Here is a 17,828-nt window from a genome sequence, read left to right as displayed (position 1 = left end):
GCACCCCCCTCACCACCCTACGCCTACGTTGCTTATGAACGCGAACTTCCTCGCAGATGTTTATCTAAGTCACATACAAGAACACGGAAATAAAGTAAAGAAACACAGGCTCGAACACACAAGGCCTCGACGGGCCACGCGCTCAAATTACGAAACAAAAAACTTTATATTCATAGAATGCGATTACAAAGTGCGACTATGATATAAACACTAATATATTTACATGGGCTTCGAGGCCCAACTGTCCTACAGGCTACCATCCCCCCCTTGCGGGTCTTCAGGGGCGTCGAATTCGGCGATGGGAGGGATGTCCGCCTCGAGCTTCTCAGCGAGGACGGTGGCGAACTCCTCCGCGGCTACGTCGGCTTCATCCATGATGGCCGATGCGGCGTCCGCGTCAGCATCATCAGGGACGACGTACCCCGACGACACCCTCTGGAGATCCATGAGGTAATGTGTCGAGGCCATGGCGAGAGCCCGCAGGACACCGAGGCGGAAGGTACTCTTGGCGTGTTCGGCAATCCGGCCGCCTAGCGCGCACAGGCGGCTGATCACCGAACTGCCCGAGACGGCACCCTCCCCCTCGAGCTCATGACACACACTCACGGCGGTCTGCTCCAGCTCAGCAAACTCCATCTGTGCCGCCGTGAGCGCGATGTGGACCGCTTCCTTCGCCGCGGTCTCGTCCGCCATCTTTTACCTCAGCTCTGAGTAAAGGAAATCAACATTAGCTACGAAAAGAAACAAATCGACGGAAAATCGAAGGTACTCACCCGCCATGTTCTTCTGCGCCTCCTCCCTCTGGGTACGGGCGGCCTCTTCGAGTAAGGACAAGGAGGCTTCCTTCTCTTTAAGGCTAGCCCCCATGTTCTGGAGGGCCACCTCCTTCTCTTCGAGGGCCTCACCCTGTTCCTGGAGGGTCCCGGTGAGCGCAACCATGGCCACCTCTTTGTGGAGGAGCTCGGCCTTTTGCTGCTCGAGAGTGGCGCTGAGGCGTTGCAGCTCGGCGCTCTGCGCCTCAGCCTCCCGAGCTCTTTCCTCGAGCGCCGTCCGAAGGCGCTGCAGCTCGGCAGCTTGCGCCTCGGCCTCCCGGGCCTTCTGCTCCGCTACCTCCCTCTGGGCGTTCCGCTCATCGGTGACCCGCGCCAGTTCCTCCTCCAGCGCCTGCTGACGCGCCCCCAGATCGGCCATTTTGGTATTGGCGTCGATGTTTTTGAGCACCAGCTCGGCGTAGTGTTGCCCGAGCTGGCTCATCTGGGAGTACATCTGGTTCATCTTGGCGCTCTTCTCGCGCGAGATTTCCCTCAGCTGCTGCAAAGGGGGACGGCGTGGGTGAAGACGCGCAAAAGCTAAAACCAAATCCGATCAATTTTCGGTGGGAAATATTTACCTGGCTGACATGGTAATCCGCGTTCTGATGAAGCTGATAAGCGCGTTCGAGGGCCTGCAAGATCTCGCGCCCAACGCCCATCTGCTTGTTCCAGGCCGCCTCCTCCTCCTGCTCCTTGCGAAGGAACTCTGAGGGGACACCGGACGGGACGATCACCCCGAGGTGGCTCCCCTCGGACGCCCCCGCTTCGAGCACGCCCGCGCTGGCCGACGCGAACTCGGCGATGTGTGCGGCGGCGCTCGCCGCAGCAGCGGGGTCGATATCCATCGAGTCTCCGTACTCCTCGCTGCTGTCCGGCAGCACCACCACCGCCGTCGCGCCCTCCTGCGCCGTTGGCATGGGCACTATCGCGACGGTACCCTAGTCCCGGGCCTCGGTGGGCTCCGAGATGGGGGCTCCTTCTACCTCTGGCGCCTCTTGCGCCATGTCCTCTGCGAGGCCCTCGGCCCTCGAGGGCTCGAAGACGAGGGTCTCCTCCGCTGCTTGGCCGGCAGGGCGCTCCTGCGCGCCCCCACCGGTCTCTCCTTTCGTATCCGGTCGGGCGGCGCTGTCCGCGTCGCCCTGACCGGCCTCAACTTCAATGGCCGCCAGGGCGGCGCCACCGGCACCACCCTAGCCGGTCTCCTCTGCGTCGGCCGCCTGAGCAGCCTCCTCGGCGCCACGCTATCCGGCGTCGCTCTGACCGGCGTCACCCTCCTCCTCCCGGGCTTGCTGCGGCGCCTGGGCCCCTCGGGCCATGGCCTCCCGTAGCCTAGCGGCTGCCGCCTCGAGATCCACGGCGGGCTGGGGCTGCGGCGCCGTGTGCGGAGTGCTGTGAGCCCCTGTCTTGAGAGCCTTGGCCGGGGCAAGCTGCACTGCATCCTTGGGAACGACCCCGGGGCTGGAAATCAAGAGACGCGAGTTGAGCAGGATCGAGAAATCCGCCACATACGTAACAAAAACGAGATCCAAAATACTTACCCAGATCGAGCACTCATACTCCGCTTCCTCATGGCGGTCTTTCGGGCTCGGGGCATCGTGTTGTCCCTCGAAGACTGCCCCGAAGCTGCCCCCCTCGTGTCGGCCCGGTGGCTCGAGGCTGCCAGCACGGACGACTCCTCTCCCGCCGCGGCCTCGTGGCCACAGATCAGCACCTGGGGCGCAGGCGACCCCTCGCCGGCCGCCGGCGAGGATGACCTCCGCGCCGCACCCTCGAGGGAGAGGTTCGCCAATGACCCCCCTGCGGCCCTCGGCTCCTCTGGCGCCACGGTCGCTCCCTCTTCTTCGTCCCACAGGTAGAACGGTGGGGGGTTCGCGCCCTCCCCATCCCTCCCCAGAGCGTGGTCCTTGGCGTCCGAGGCCTCCTCCTCGTCCTCCTCTGAGGACTCGGGCGTGGCGGGCTGTGCCTTCCCCTCCGCTCGAGTGAGCATGCACGCCTTGTCGTACCCCGCCTTTCTTTTCCTTTTCCTCTCGGCCTTCGTCTCCGCCGCGTCCTTCCGCCTCTTCATTTTCTCCGCATGGAGACGATTGATCAGGCGCTGTTCTGGGACCGGGGGGCCTCGAGGTGCCGCACCTCAACCCCTGTACAACACACCCGAAATGGGGTCAGGAAAGGGGAACTACATGACGCACGACGAGTTCGAAGCCAAAACTTACCAAGGAAATATACCCCGGCTCGGGGCGCATCTTGATCCTCCAAAGATCCGCGAGATCTTGGGGAAACTCCGCCACCGCGTACTTCACCCTCCGGGCGGCGTTGGTATGGGAAAGAAGCTTGCTCGACGTCCTCGAGCCTTCAACCTTGCTCCCGGGGAAGAGCTCGAAAATCGGCAGGGCCCTTTCACCGAGAGGGATAACCCTCTGCCGGTGGAAGTTCGCGATGACGGCCGCCGCTGTCAGCCCCTTCCTCGCCAAGCGCGCTAGCGCGTTGGTAAGGTCCTCGAGCCTGGCCTGTTGCGCTGGGGGCGACACCCCCCAGTCCCACTTCGGCGGTCGCTCCCGGATAACTTTGTTGGTGAACTCCGGAAGTGCGCCCTTGTGGTTCCGAAGGTAGAACCACCCTCGGCTCCACCCGGAGTTGTTCGTCGTCATCTTGCTTGTGATGTAAAAGTTCCTCCGGGTCGGGCGGACGTGGAACGTCAGGCCACCGACGCGCGCGTACCGCCTCGACTGGTTCCGCGCGTTCTCGACGAAGAGCTCGCCGCGGAACAGATGGATCCAGAGGTCCCAATGGGCCTCGATGCCGAGGTACCCCTCGCAGACGGCGACGAAGACCGCTGCCTGCAAGATGGAGTTGGGGCTGAAATTATGCAGCTCCACCTCGTAGTAGTCGCATAAGGCCCGCATGAACCTGCTGACGGGAACACCGAAGCCTCGCTCGTGGAGGCGCACGAAGCTCACGACATAGCCTTGCGGGGGCTTCGGCTCAGTCTCATCCGGGCGCGGGGAAATCCACGCCGGCGCCCCCAAGTCCGGGTTCCGTGGCAGCAGCCGCTCGGCGACCAGCTGCTCCAGCACCGCCACGGTGGCGGAGGACTTCCCCCATGGCAAGGGCTCCTGGATGTCCGACATCTCCGAGAGTCGAGGGAGGATGCGAAAAGGAAGGCTCCGAAATGGCTAAGTCTCTCTCTCTTTCTCCTTTCTCCTTCTCGCTCTTGGCTATGGGTTCAGGAAGCGACGGAGGCGGAGAAGGCGAAGCAGGATGGAGGCAAATGGCCAGGTGAACCCAAAACGCCCCCCTTTCTCTTCATATTTATTCACCTAGTCGGGCGCATCCGTAGCCACGGCCTAAATCTACCGCATTGAATGCGGTAGATTTTGCTATCGCTGACGGATGGGCCCCACGACCGTGGAGTCACCCACGCGCGCATGCCGCAATAAATGCGGCACGGTAACCGGCGGGCGCGGCGCGACTGTTGCGCTATCCCATCCATCAGCCGCCGCCCACGCTGCTTCGTCTGCCCGAGGCTGTCGCCTGAAAAGGCGCGCCCACACCATGCCACACAAATCGGGCCACACCGCCCGCTACCGGCGGAAGACCCGCGCACGCGCGTGGCTCGCGACTCTGCGACGTTTTCAGATCACGACGGAATATTCTTTCATGGGGTCTCTTTACCCTCGAAGGAATCGCATTACAAGGCCTTACTGATCAGGGGGTCGAAGCCTGGCCCTTTAGGGGGTTCGACAGGCGCCCCAGATCACCGGAGTCAGGGACTGCAGGGATGTGCCGTACAAGCTACCCTCGAACGCGGAGTTCGAGACATCCTACGCAGTGTTCTAGAAGGGGGATCCCATCGAGGGAGAGCATCGAGCCCTCGAACCCTACCGAATGGGTTCGAGCCCCGCCTAGCGAACCCTCGCGAGCGCTTTATGAGACGTGTCCATGGACCACGAGCCGACCCCTATCGAACAGGGCACGGACGTCCGCTTGAACAACCCGCTAATAGGTCACAGAAGCAGCCATGGCTCGCGGCCCGGGCATGGGTAGCATGGTGTGCTTCACCCCTCCTCCCTGCGGAAGGGCGACGAGGGTCGTAATCGAAGTCGAGGGCTCCCCTGAACGCCTTCACACGGGCCTGGGCTCGGGGGCTCCTCGCACACCACGGATCAAACCACACCCTCGAATAAGTCGACGACCATCAATCGTGAAGACTCCATGTGTCTAAACCAAACCCTCCGCTGTTGACGTGCGCTCTCCTGATGGTTAAGCTAAGCGCCGGGCCACTGTACCAGCACTGAGAGTGCCGAGGCCGGCTGAAAGAGTGCCGATGCCGGCTGAAAAAGTTGCTGGACAGCCGCCCCAGTGAAGCTACCCAGTGGGACAAACGTTCACAGCCCTTGGACGAGCACAAACTCTCCTCCAAGGCCTCGGGGGCTACACCCGCGGGTGTGCTGACGCGCCCCCGCGAAGGAGACTTCACACATATTCGAGGGTCGTAACTCTATGTACACCCCTATACCCTCGGTAATCCTCCCTGTAGAGGACAAAGGGGACTTTATTGCTCAATGCGAATAAAGATTACAAACGGTTACCGGCGCGAAGCCATCGAAAGATACAAACACGTTGCCACCTACGTGGCAATTTTCCCTGTCTTGGGGAGGAGCGAGCGACGAAGAGAGGCACCGAGCCCCTAGCTGACGCAACAGTGAGGCTGCTAGGGATGCGAGGACCAGCCCCCAGACCACACGGGTCCAGCGGGATGCTTTCCTCGCAAGCCTTCTTCTAGCGTCTCCTCCACCGAAGACCATGCGGGGGGTCGAGCTGGCGGACAGCGCCCTCCGCACCGTCTCCCCGAGAGCAACCTTGTCGCCTGGGGGGACGATGCAAAGAACAGCCGCCCAACCTGGCACGAACGCCATGGTCAGGCGTCTCCATCCCCCTTCAGGCTAGGGGACATCGCAGAAGCAGGACCCCACGGGCCCAATGCTCTTCTGCTGATCCCACTGAACCTAAGGGATGGAGCGCACGCCCACTTCGGTCTTCCCCAACCGCTCGCAAGCATTCCTCTAGCGCCAAAAGCCAAAAAAAGCCAGGCCACCCCATCTGGGGGCCGGTCACAAAAAGGCAAAGGAAACATTACAAGAATTGGGCAACGCTGGAAAAAAGAGCTGGGAGGTTGGAGAGGAAAGGAAACCACACGATCCCTATTTATAGCTGCGCCGGGCACAAAGCTTCAAGCTTGTCGAAGAGCGGAGGCTTGTATCGCCCGTGACGACGCGGCACTCCACGAGCAAAGGATGCCCTCGGTCACCGCGCCGAGACGCAACTGAACAAAGTAAAGAAAAACTGAGCCCCTGGACACTAGGCGGCACAGCGTCGGCTCAGGCCGACCGCCCTCGAACGGCGCACTGCAAGGCAACCAGGGAAGGCGGGGCCAAGGCCCTAAGTGCGGGACAGCGCGACGAAAGCGCCAGCTGCCAAGCAGCAGGTGCCGTCATCGCCTTGGCCCCCCTCAGTGCGCGGACACATCTTGTCCTTCAAACAAACAAAAAGGCACGTGCCTTGAAGTACTCCACCCGCAGGCGCACTACCCCGTCTGACGAGTTGTCACATCCGCGGGGCCGGCGCCCAGGCGCGCCTGGCGGGGGCACGGCATTGTCCGATCACGTCAAGGGAGAAATTGCCGAAATACCCTTTAGCCGAATCCCTTGACTCGACCAAAGCCTTAAGGGATACTATCGGGTACCACAATTAGGGACACCCTAATTGGGGTACTAAGATCGCTTTAAAAACACAAACACATGTCAAGGCAACTGGGCCCACGAAGGCCCACGGCCTGCTTCCCATCCGGAAGAAAGGAAAGGACTCAAAGAAGCCCAGCGTGCGGCCCATTCACATACCCCTCGAACCCGCGGAACAATCTCCGCCTCGTTCGAGGGTCCCTCTCGGGTCCGCTGGGCAATCTCCGCCTCGCTCGAGGGTAGCGGAACTACCCTCGAGCAGATGACCAATCTCCGCCTCGCTGGAGGGTAGCGGATATACCCTCGAGTGGGTGACTCATTTCCGCCTCGCTCGAGGGCTCCCTTCGGGACCCTCGATCACGCAACACACCTCCGCCTCGCTCGAGGGTAGCGGATCTACCCTCGAGCGGTGACCCATCTCTGCCTCACCCGAGGCCGTCTCTCGGCACAAGGGACAAACGGCCCCGCCGCCCAACCGCTCGCCGTACGAAGGCATTAAAAGCCAGCCACTCCGCCACGGCTCAAAGGACGGACGGCGTCAAGCCACCACTCCCACAGTAGATGTGACCGGGGTCCCATCCGCTGACTCCGGTCACCATTCCACCATCCCGGATGCTGTAGCAGCACCTTGGGACCTGCAACGCGGGACAAGACAGGCTCGTCACTCCTCCCGTTCCTGTTCTGCCGACACCGACCACCCGGACTCGCCTCCCACTGGGGATGGGGTCCGGCGATGTCACGTGTCCTTCCGGAAGGGACGCTCATCACACACGGTCGGAGTCCCGGACCTCCCCCCTCCTCTCAGAGGTCCGGGACCTCCACGTGTCCCCCGGGCCTTCTAGTGTGCACGCCTGCACTCCGACCAGGGGGTCCGGGGCCATCCCGCGCCATAACTACCGCCGGAACACTGCAGGACGGCCGGCGTGATCCTCACAAGGCGAAGGACGAAATTCAGGATGACAGCAACGCACGCCGCCTTCCTACAGTGTACTTACTACAGTATCCGACCACTGTACCTCTGCGATTCGGGGGAAACGACGACTTCTATGCCCCACTCATGTGTCCCGCCCCTTCTTGTAACTATAAAAGGAGGAGGCGGGTTTCCTTTAGACTCTCTCGGCTGGACTCTAGTCTGCTTGGTCTCTCTGGCTTCTCTCCTCAAGAGGACGCACAAGGACTACTGAGCACTCATCTCCACCGACTCCACTCTTAGCTGAGACTTGGGAGCTTCTCTCCCTCTCTCGCCTCGCTTGTACCCCCTACTACAAGCACTCCGGGTGCAAGATAATACAGTGCCCTCGCACACCCCCTTTGCTAGACGTACGGCCCCACGGCCGGAACCAGAATAAACCGTGCATTACTGTGGTTGCCTCTTGCATTATCATCTGGGACGAGAAAACACGCAGCATTCACTAGTTGGGATCCGGGCCCCCGGGTCGGGACACCGACACTGCTAGGCCAAGGAAACTCCGGATCTCTGAAACAGACTCTGGAGTCTTCCAATTCAGGACATCCTGAATCTTGCTAGGATCAACAGAAATCCCCTTGTCTGAGATGATGTGGCCCAAGAACTGGACTTCCTTGAGCCAGAAATCACATTTACTGAATTTGGCGTACAGCTTGTGCTCCCGCAGGCGTTGAAGCACAATGCGGAGATGCTCTGCATGTTCCTCTTCATTTTTGGAAAATATCAGGATGTTGTCAATAAAAATCACGACGAACTTATCTAGCTCGGGCATGAACACCGAGTTCATGAGATACATGAAATGAGCAGGGGCATTCGTTAGCCCGAAGGACATGACCAGATATTCAAAAAGTCCGTATCTGGTGGAAAAAGCCGTCTTGGGGATATCCTCAGCTCTAATCTTTATCTGATAATAGCGAGAGCGGAGATCAATCTTGGAAAATACTTTGGCCCCGAATAGCTGATCAAACAGAATATCAATCCGGGGAAGGGGATATTTAGTTTTGATTGTGACGGCATTCAGAAGTCTATAGTCCACACACAACCTGAGGCTTTCATCTTTCTTTTTCACAAAGAGTGCAGGACCGCCCCAAGGTGATGTGCTAGGACGGATATAGCCCTTATCCAGCAATTCCTGCAATTGTTTCTTTAACTCCGCCAGCTCATTGGGTGGCATCCGGTAAGGCCTCCTAGAAATCGGTGCCGTACCCGGTTGCAATTCAATTGTAAATTCCACGTCACGATCAGGCGGCATTCCAGGCAAATTATCCAGAAAGACGTCCGGATACTCACACACCACTGGTATATCTTCTAGCTTCTTGTCCTCGGCGTGGTTCACTGTATGAGTCAAAGACACGTGATCCCTCAAATTCAAAGTCATACTACCATGAGTAGAGGATTTGATGTGCACAGATTGTGAGGTCGTGTCCAGAGTAACTCCCTGACCCTCCATCCAGTTCATACCCAATATAATATCTATCCTTTGGGTTGGTAACATTATCAGGACCGTAGGAAAAATTTTTCCTTGCAACTGTAGGGGTACTTGCTTGACATATTGATTGTTGATTAACTTTCCCCCAGGTGAGTGAATATGGTACGGCTTGGGCATACTCTCTATCTTCAGCCCTAATCTAGTAGCACACTCCTTGCTAATAAAAGTATGAGACGCTCCAGAATCAAACAGGACAGTAACAGGATATTCATTTACTGAAAACGTAACCGCCATCACTGGAGCTCCCTCAGGAATACCCTCGAGGGTGGTGTAGTGCACTTGCCCCGGCTTGAAGTGGGCCACACCCTGCTTCGGACCCTGCTGGCTCGATTGCTGGCCTTGCTTGGGTGGCATTGGACAGTTCCGTGCAAAGTGACCCGGCTGCCCGCAGTTGTAACACGGGAACAGATTGGGGCGCACCCCCGGCTGCTGCACCCAGACCTTCTGCTCATTCTGCTGAGGAGCAGGAGGCCTGACTATCCCCTGTGACTGAGTGTACTGAGGGGGCCTGTATCCCCACTGCTGCAGCGGCTGGTGCTGAAAGGGGGCTCGCTGTGGGCCCGACTGCACCATACGGAACCTCTGAGGAGCACTGCTAGTAGATCCCACAGCCGGTGCCTTTCTTTTTTTCTCCGCCTTGTGAGCTAGATGGGCGTCCTCCTGTATGATAGCCCTATTGACCAGCTCACTGAAACTGTCAAACTTGACCATTGCCAAGCGATCCTGGAGCTTACTACTAAGCCCCTGCCTGAAGCACACCTGTTTCTTCTCATCAGTGTCTACGTGATATCCCGCGTACTGCGATAAATTATTGAAGGCCTGGGAGTACTGTAGAACACTGTTGTTACCCTGTTTCAAGGCCAAGAACTTGGTGAGCTTCCTGCGAATGACCCCTGCAGGAATATGATGCGCTCTGAAGGCATTCTTGAACTCCGCCCAGGTGAACCGAGTGCCCGCAGGGAACATGGCCACGTGATTGTCCCACCACGTGCATGCAGGACCCCTGAGCTGCTGGATTGCAAATCCCGCCTTGTCCCCATCCTGGTACAGGTGCAGGGTGAACTTGGACTCTATGGTCCGGAGCCAACTATCCGCCTCCAATGGCTCATCCGCTTTATGAAAAAGCCGTGGTTGAGTACTCAGAAATTGCTCATATCCAGGGATAGGTGGCCGGTGGTGATGCTCAGGCTGCGGCGCTCTGCCCTGCACCACAAGCTCACGGAGGAGTGTCGTCTGCTCATCGCGCCCAGTGAGCATGGCCGCGATGGCCTGGGCCAACTCAGGACGGTTTGGTGGCTCTCCCATTCTGCATTCAACCATGATTGGGTTAGTTACATTTTTCTGATTACTTAAGAAAAATCTTGACTGCAACTAACACCCGAATCATGGAAGAAATCGCCGAAAATCAATTATTTGAACACAACTTAGGGGTCTTTGTCTGCGCTCAACCGGTCAGACCGATGCAACCGACCGGTCGGGCCAGTCTAAGCCCTAACTGTGTACCAACCCTTAAACCAAAATATTAACTGAAATTTAAAAACCATAATGCCATGATGCATGATACAATGCATGAACTCCTATACCAACTTTCAATTACTAGCAAAAATCTTAAAAGCCATGATGCATGAACGTCCAACGTAATTCTCTCAACCCAAAACTAAACATCTATTACTACTCGAACACAGACCATATACATAGGGCTTAGTACGAACAACCCCCCCCCCCCCCCATATTAGTATACTGATCCCATCCAAAGTCCGAATCCAAATTTTTAGTTTGTGATATTCGAAAATTAGTCATGCTCGTACCACCCCCAGTGCGTTTCGGCCCTGATACCAGCTGTGACGGAACCGCCAAATTAAAACTCTAATTAAGCGTAATGGCCGTCATTTGAACACATCGGGCGCATTAGCTTAACGGCTTAATTTGGCGATCCTTTCTCAACCCACGGTCCGATCGAAACATCACCGGTAGTCCCACGCGAAGGTGGGCGCAGATGATACAAGCACGGCACTTTACTTGAAAATATAAACTCAATGAAAACGAAACAATAAGTTTTACAAACCGAGTTCAAATATAGGAGATTAATTTACAAAACTTTACAATAGATAGCCTGAAGTTCGAAACCAAAAGATCCTACATCTATTCTAACTATCACCAGTTCTGATCCTTCTCGACCGGTCGGACCGGTTCACCCAACCGGTCGAACCGATCGACACCCCGCTGCCAACTCCACCGGTCAGACTGGTCCCACGGACCGGTCAGACCGGTCTACGCAAAACAGAAAGGCTGCACACTCAGCCCACAAGTGTACAACTTGACAGCGCCCTAACCTAAGGGTCCCGCTCCTCGACCTGCCACCCCTCTGCATCCTGACGGATGAACTTGACACAACAGGGGCAGAAGTCGACGTCCGGGTGTCCTGTAAAAATGAATGCGGCAACAAACCCTGAGTATTCTAATACTCAGCAAGGCTTACCCGACCAGTGGGTATAACTTAGCCCACATAACTAGACATGCAAGGCTTTTGGCTGGTGGTTGTTTTGCAGAAATAGCAACTAGAGGTGTATCCTTACTTTCAATCTTTTAGCCGCATATTTTATATAGATAAACTCTCACTAATATTTGACTATCTACACACGCATGTTGGAGCATCCAAATTAGGATTCAGAATAGTATCCATTTTTATATCTCTAATACCCTAACACATTTGCTACGAGGTGACAAAGAGATCAAGGCCCTCATATCCGCGAGACACGGCGAATCGATCCGATTTAACCTTGCATGGTGGACCTAACCAACACGGCACGCAAAAGCCCCGTCAGACTCCACGCACCAACCTTTCCCCTCCCCGCCTCGAACTACAGGAACCAGCCCAACGACATATAGTCAGCCGAGCTCAACGTGAGACCACCAAAAGTAAACATAAGCATCCCAATTCTCCGCGACTACTCGACTCGCCCCAGGAGTTGGGTGCGGGTTCCTGTACTTTCGAAGCAAAGCAATACTCAGCTTACCGGTTTCGACTACCTCCTACTCCCGGTATGCGGTTAGTACAATTCAATCCCCGATCAGCACTGCCATAACGACCGGTCCTTAACCGACACGGACGGGGCTAAGACACCCAGGAACCCTGTCATGCTGCCAAACCTAATACCATCATCCCCGCCCGGTCTCACATCTCCCTATCCAATTCAATCCATTTCTCAAATATTGAAGTATAAAGATAATAATGTATCTCGCGAGTAACCGGCAATTACTCGGCTTCTAAAGTTTTCTGTGTCTCCCGAGTGACACGAAGTCACCCGACTTCTACCGGACTTATTTAGCCTGGCACCGCTATCGACCTAGACATACTAGTAAAAACTCAAGGAAACCTAGGGATCATGCAGCCAGGGTTCCAGTCAATTCCTAATATGTAATGCACAAGTAATAGATAAAACATATACATAGTGAATCATAATTTAAATTAATAGGACATGCACCGGGGCTTGCCTTGCGTCTGCTGCTCAACACTGGGGTGAGTTGGGCCTTGGGCCGACTCCCCGCGAATCTCCTCCTGCGGGGCTTGCCCCTGCGGCTCCTGTGGCTCCGCAACCACCTCGTATACGACCTCCTCCGCCACGGCTGCTACACGTATGCATATGCATATGATATGAGTATGCATGCATGATTTATAAAAATTTACCACTAACAATTAACCAAACAAATTTCCAACTAACCACACCAACAAACCCTAATTTACCCCTCTCAGCCCAGCTATATCGGTTAGACCGGTCCACCCGACCGGTCAGACCGGTCCTACTTAACCTACCGTGACACCGGTCAGACCGGTCCCTTCGACCGGTCAGACCGGTCCTAACCAGACCAAAACCTAGAAACCTTGGCGTGGCGAAAATTGCCCACCAACTCCAAATATCTTCTAGGATCTAGTTCAGGGGTTCATGTGGATGCTTTTGACCAGAGGAAACCACCTAAAACTAGAGATCGACCATCACAAGCAAAATACCTTGAATGAGCTCCTATCTGCGCGAAGGACTTGAATCCCAGGCTTCCCAGGGAGGGGATCGCGGAGAAGATTACTCCCCACGCCGGTTTGACCCTTCCTTGACCTTGGAATTAAATGGAAAGGGGGAGTTTGGGGATTCTAGGGTTTGGGTGAGGAAAGGAGAGGAGAGGGAGAGAGCTCCAGCTCGGGCTCAACACGGTGGGGAGGAAAGGAGTCGGTGAGGGAGAGAGAGTGTGGTTTAAATGAAGTGGGGTCCTTCAAAACGGTTGGCTCAGGTTCGACCGGTCAGACCGGTTTCACCGACCGGTCAGACCGGTCTGGCCCAGGCTGACAGGAAAAATCTTTGGTTTGGTGATTTGTCGCGTGGTTTGAAACTAATAACCGTGATTAACTTAATTAACTAGTGGATTAACATCTGAGTGTTACGGTGCGGCTGGAGGGCAACCAGTTCACCGGCGATATCTCGGAGGCGTTAGGGGTCCACCCCAACTTGGATTACCTCGACCTCTCCGGGAAGCATCTCACCGGCCGGCTGACCGACGACTGGTGGTGTTGCACCAAGATCGAGCGGCTGCGCGTGGACGGCAACAGCTTGTCCGGCAGCGTCCCAGCGTCCTTCGGGCTGATGGTAAGCCTCAAGGATCTAAGCCTGGCCAACAACAACTTCACCGGAGCAATACCGCCGGAGTTGGGTGAGCTGCCCTTATTCAGTTTGAATTTGAGCGGGAACTCCTTTTCGGGGGGCAATTACTTTGGGCAGCAACACAAGCAGGCTAGAAAAAATCGATCTATCCAATAACATGCCGACTGGGACAATATCAGAGGCGATTGGTCGACTTGGAGCCTCAGTGATCTTGCTGGATCTCAGCAAGAACCACCTGACTGGCCCTATACCTGCTGAGATCGGCGATCTGCTTTGGTTGCGGATGCTGCTCGATCTCAGCAGCAACAAGCTTACTGGTACCATCCCTGCAACTCTTACGAAGCTAACTGATCTTTAGAAGCTTAATGTGTCGAGGAACAAACTATCGGGTTCAATTCCATCGGGGTTCATTTAGAAGATGCTTAGTCTTGACACTTTTGATTACTCTTTCAATCATATACTTTGTCAGAGTTCTTCAGGACAGGGTTCCCATATCGACATGATACCGCCTTGTAACTGCACTACTTGGAGTAGCTCCTCTTCTTGGCGCCACAAGGACAAGGGTGAACTGATTGCGGCTGGATTCCAAGGCCTGGAGCTCAATGCAGATTTAATGAGCGTAGGGGCACATGCCGTGTTTTTCTTGTAGTGGAGTACAACACTGCGGATACAAAAACACTTCTTAACTTGTTTATCAAATTGTTCGTGAAAACAAAACGAAGGCGACGAGGGAAATAAATAAAATTGCGCACACGAGGGAACACATGCACATATTTATGAGAGCACATATTTCATTAATTTCGATCATTTACAAAATTCATGAATACATGACTCACGACAGCTCGTCTTCTTCTGTCTTTTGCGTCGATGCTTAAGGAGAGGTCTAACTCATAGAGATTGCGTAGTTCACTGATTCCCGGGACCGATTGGATGCGTTTGGTTAATTACATCTATAGAGTGAGTCTAAAAAAAACCTTCGATTAAGCTGCGCTTTTGTGGTCATCATTAACTCATTTGCTCGTCATCATCCATATGCAATATATGGAGCATAGAAGTATGGGTGGCTTTGTTTCGCCGAAACCCGGTCACGACTGTACGTTGCCATGTCAGGGATAAACGGAAAACGTTGATGAAGGGGTGACTTTCGCCTCGTCGGTGCACAGTCATATGGCCCAGCTTCATTCAACATGGATATATGTGTGTTGCCATCGCCTTGTAGGTACCCGGCAAAATAGTATCCAAATCCCGTTACTTGGGACATGCCGATGGAATCGTGGCCTCGCCTCTTCGGCACTTAGCCAAAAGTTTGTCTAGCCTCGTCGGTACATGTAGAAATCGACCGCTGCTTGAACGATGCTTGCAAGATAAGTTTAATAGCCTTCCGGCGTAACTTCTTTTATTTCAGCTATAATTGCTCACTTAATTTCAGGCCTTATCCAAAATAATAAGAGCCTAATAGGAAGCATGCATGTGCAGCTCGGCGGGACTTTTTCTTTTCTTTTCCAACCGTGTAGACATCAAGCCATCAGAGACGACTTTTATTTTAGCTTCTCGTCACAATACACATGGACGACCCAAAACGGGGCAATGGATATGATAATAAGCATCCTCCTATGGTTAACGAGGAAATAACTTAATTATGAGAGCCCACTGCCATGATTTAATTACAGCCGTGTCATCTTGGAGAAGCCGGGCGTCGTGCAAGACGTGGCCGTTTCTTCCGAGGACACCGTCGCTATGCAATCTGAATATTGACGTCTATCGGGGACAGCCGTAGCCATCTCGACCCGAGGACACTGTCGCTCTGCAATCTGAATATTGCTGTCGACCAGGGATAGCCGTAGCCATCTCGACCCGAGGACATTGTCGCTCTGCAATCTGAATATTGACGTCTACTCAGGGACAGCCGTAATCATCTCGACCCGAGGACATTGTCGATGTATAGAAATCATTTGTCGAGAACCAGATCACCCGTAGATGAGCATCATAGATAGAACAACGTAGCTCACCATGCATCTTAGCGGCAGGAAAGGTCAACATGGCGTCGAAGGCGGTAAGGTTGAACAGCTCGACGGCGAAGCGGGGCGTACGAGCACGTATCAATTTGCTTGTCGCCGGCGGCTGCTTGCACGACGTGGCGCTTGCTTGCTGTCTTGACGACGGCGAGGTGCAGCGAGTTAATGCGGCTCTCGGTTGCTCGACGGCGGCAAGCTGCAGCTTATGACGTGAGGCGTCCGTCTGGCGTATGAACGCGGCTGCGTGTAGGTGCCCTTTTGACCCTGGGGTCCTGGCTGCTTTATATAGGCATGGGAGGCAGCACTTTGACCCTCGGCCAAGCAAAGTCTCCTCTGTTTAAACTAACCGGCCAACGTTATCTCCAAGCAAGCAGCCTTATCTCTATCTAGAGGGACAACAGCTCACGTGCAAGTTTAAATCAACCAAGATACTTTTTTTTTAGGGAAACACCGGGGGACGATAGGTCCCCACCTGAATAAACTTCCACTGATGCCGGCAAGCCGGTGATGGAAGGTGCATGGCACCAAGTACATGCGTGACCTTGCAAGGTCAAAAGAGTACAAAAGAGAAGAGAAGATATTACAAGAGTCGCATTTAAAACCACACATAATTGCTCCTAACTCCTATGACAAAGCATGTTGTTGTTCGCCGACCAATGACACTCCCAGGAGACTTCACTTCGACAATGCCCATTCCACAAGCAATTGTAAAGCACCGAGTCAAAATTGACAGACGACAATTGTGATTGCATCGTCGTTGAAGCACATCTAGGATCCAATCGACGCCCTCCGACGCCCTTCCGGTGCCTTGCTCCGGCGGCGAGGCGAGAAGGAGGCCCGGGAGGGGGGTTGGCGGCAGCGGGCGGTGGGTGTAAAACCCCTCAATTAGCCCTCAATTAGGAGTCTTAAACGAAATTTGAAGATTCAAATGGAGTCAAAAATATCAAGCCCACGTGTAGCTTGCTCCCTCTCTCCCGTGCGTGCTCACCGTGGCCAAATTGGCCACGGCGCCGCTCGTGCACGCCGAGCACCACGCGCCCCCGCCATGCCGTGCCGTCCCCTCCTTCCGCTGCATCGGCCACGTTGATGCTCGCCCCGCCCATAGCGTCGTCGTCTGGTCTTGCGCTGGCCAGAACGGCCACGCCGCTACCGCTCGCCATGGCCGCCGCCCGCACCTCCATCCCGAGCCGCCGTCCGAGCTCGCCCCGAGCTCCACCAAACCCCCAGGCCATTCACCACCTCCCTAGTTCCCTTCCCCGCCCTTCAGAACCGAGCTCCGGCCGTCGCACGGCCGGGAATCGAGGATTTCCCGACCATCAGACCACCATGGACAGCACCTCCGCCCTCACCGTCGAAGTCCTACCTCCGGTCCTTCTCCATCCAACCTAGGTATAGAAATCGACTCCCCTCGACTCACTGATGCTTGTGCTCTCCTCGTTCTTACACGTTCCCGTTGTTTCCGCGCTCGTTCCCGAGCCATGCCGCCGTCGACAAGCTGCTGCTCGCCGCGAGCCGCGCTCACGCGCCTCTGGGCCGTGCCGCCGAGCGCCTCCACTTCGCCCGGCCCTGCTGAACCTTCCCAGCCCGGCCGCCCTCTCCACACCTGGCCGGAGCGCCGCCGCCGCGGCTCAGTTCGCCGCCGGCCCGCCGCTCGCCGTGGTGCCACCACTACAGACCACCCCGAGCCCCCAAACCACCACCCACAGGTGCGCACGAGCCCCCTCAACCTTTTCCCCAACTTTCCCCTCGCCGCCGGGGCCGAACCTCGCCGGAAAACGGCCGCCCACCCCTCTGTTTCCCAAGCCGGCCAGGGACCCACGTTGAGAAGGAAATAGAAGTCCAGGGGACTAGATGCAAGATTTCCTTTCCTTTTTCTTTTGTTTTCCAAAACAGCAAACTTTGAAAATGCCTATAAATTCATAGAAAAATCAGAAAATGCAAATCCAAATGTTCTGGAATCCTTGCAACAAGATCAACAACTTTCATTACATGTACATATTTATTTTCTGTCTGTATTTTAATCTAGAAAAAAGATTAGATTACATAGGTTATAATTATTCTAGGAGTTCTACTCACTATCTATGGGTTATTTTTGGTGGGTAGCTACTTCATGCCATGTTTAGCGTTGTGTCAAAATTTGAGCACCAGTTAATAC

General features: G+C 55.4%; 1 pseudogene; it reads left to right on the top strand.

Annotated features, from left to right (window-relative positions):
• The window catches only part of LOC120695384, a 28,625-nt pseudogene extending 14,318 nt beyond the window's left edge, over nt 1-14,307 (top strand).
• The last annotated feature ends 3,521 nt before the right edge of the window (nt 14,308-17,828 follow it).

Source organism: Panicum virgatum, chromosome 2K (assembly GCF_016808335.1).
Source record: "Panicum virgatum strain AP13 chromosome 2K, P.virgatum_v5, whole genome shotgun sequence".
Lineage (NCBI taxonomy): Eukaryota > Viridiplantae > Streptophyta > Magnoliopsida > Poales > Poaceae > Panicum > Panicum virgatum.
This window is presented reverse-complemented; position numbering and strand designations above follow the sequence as displayed.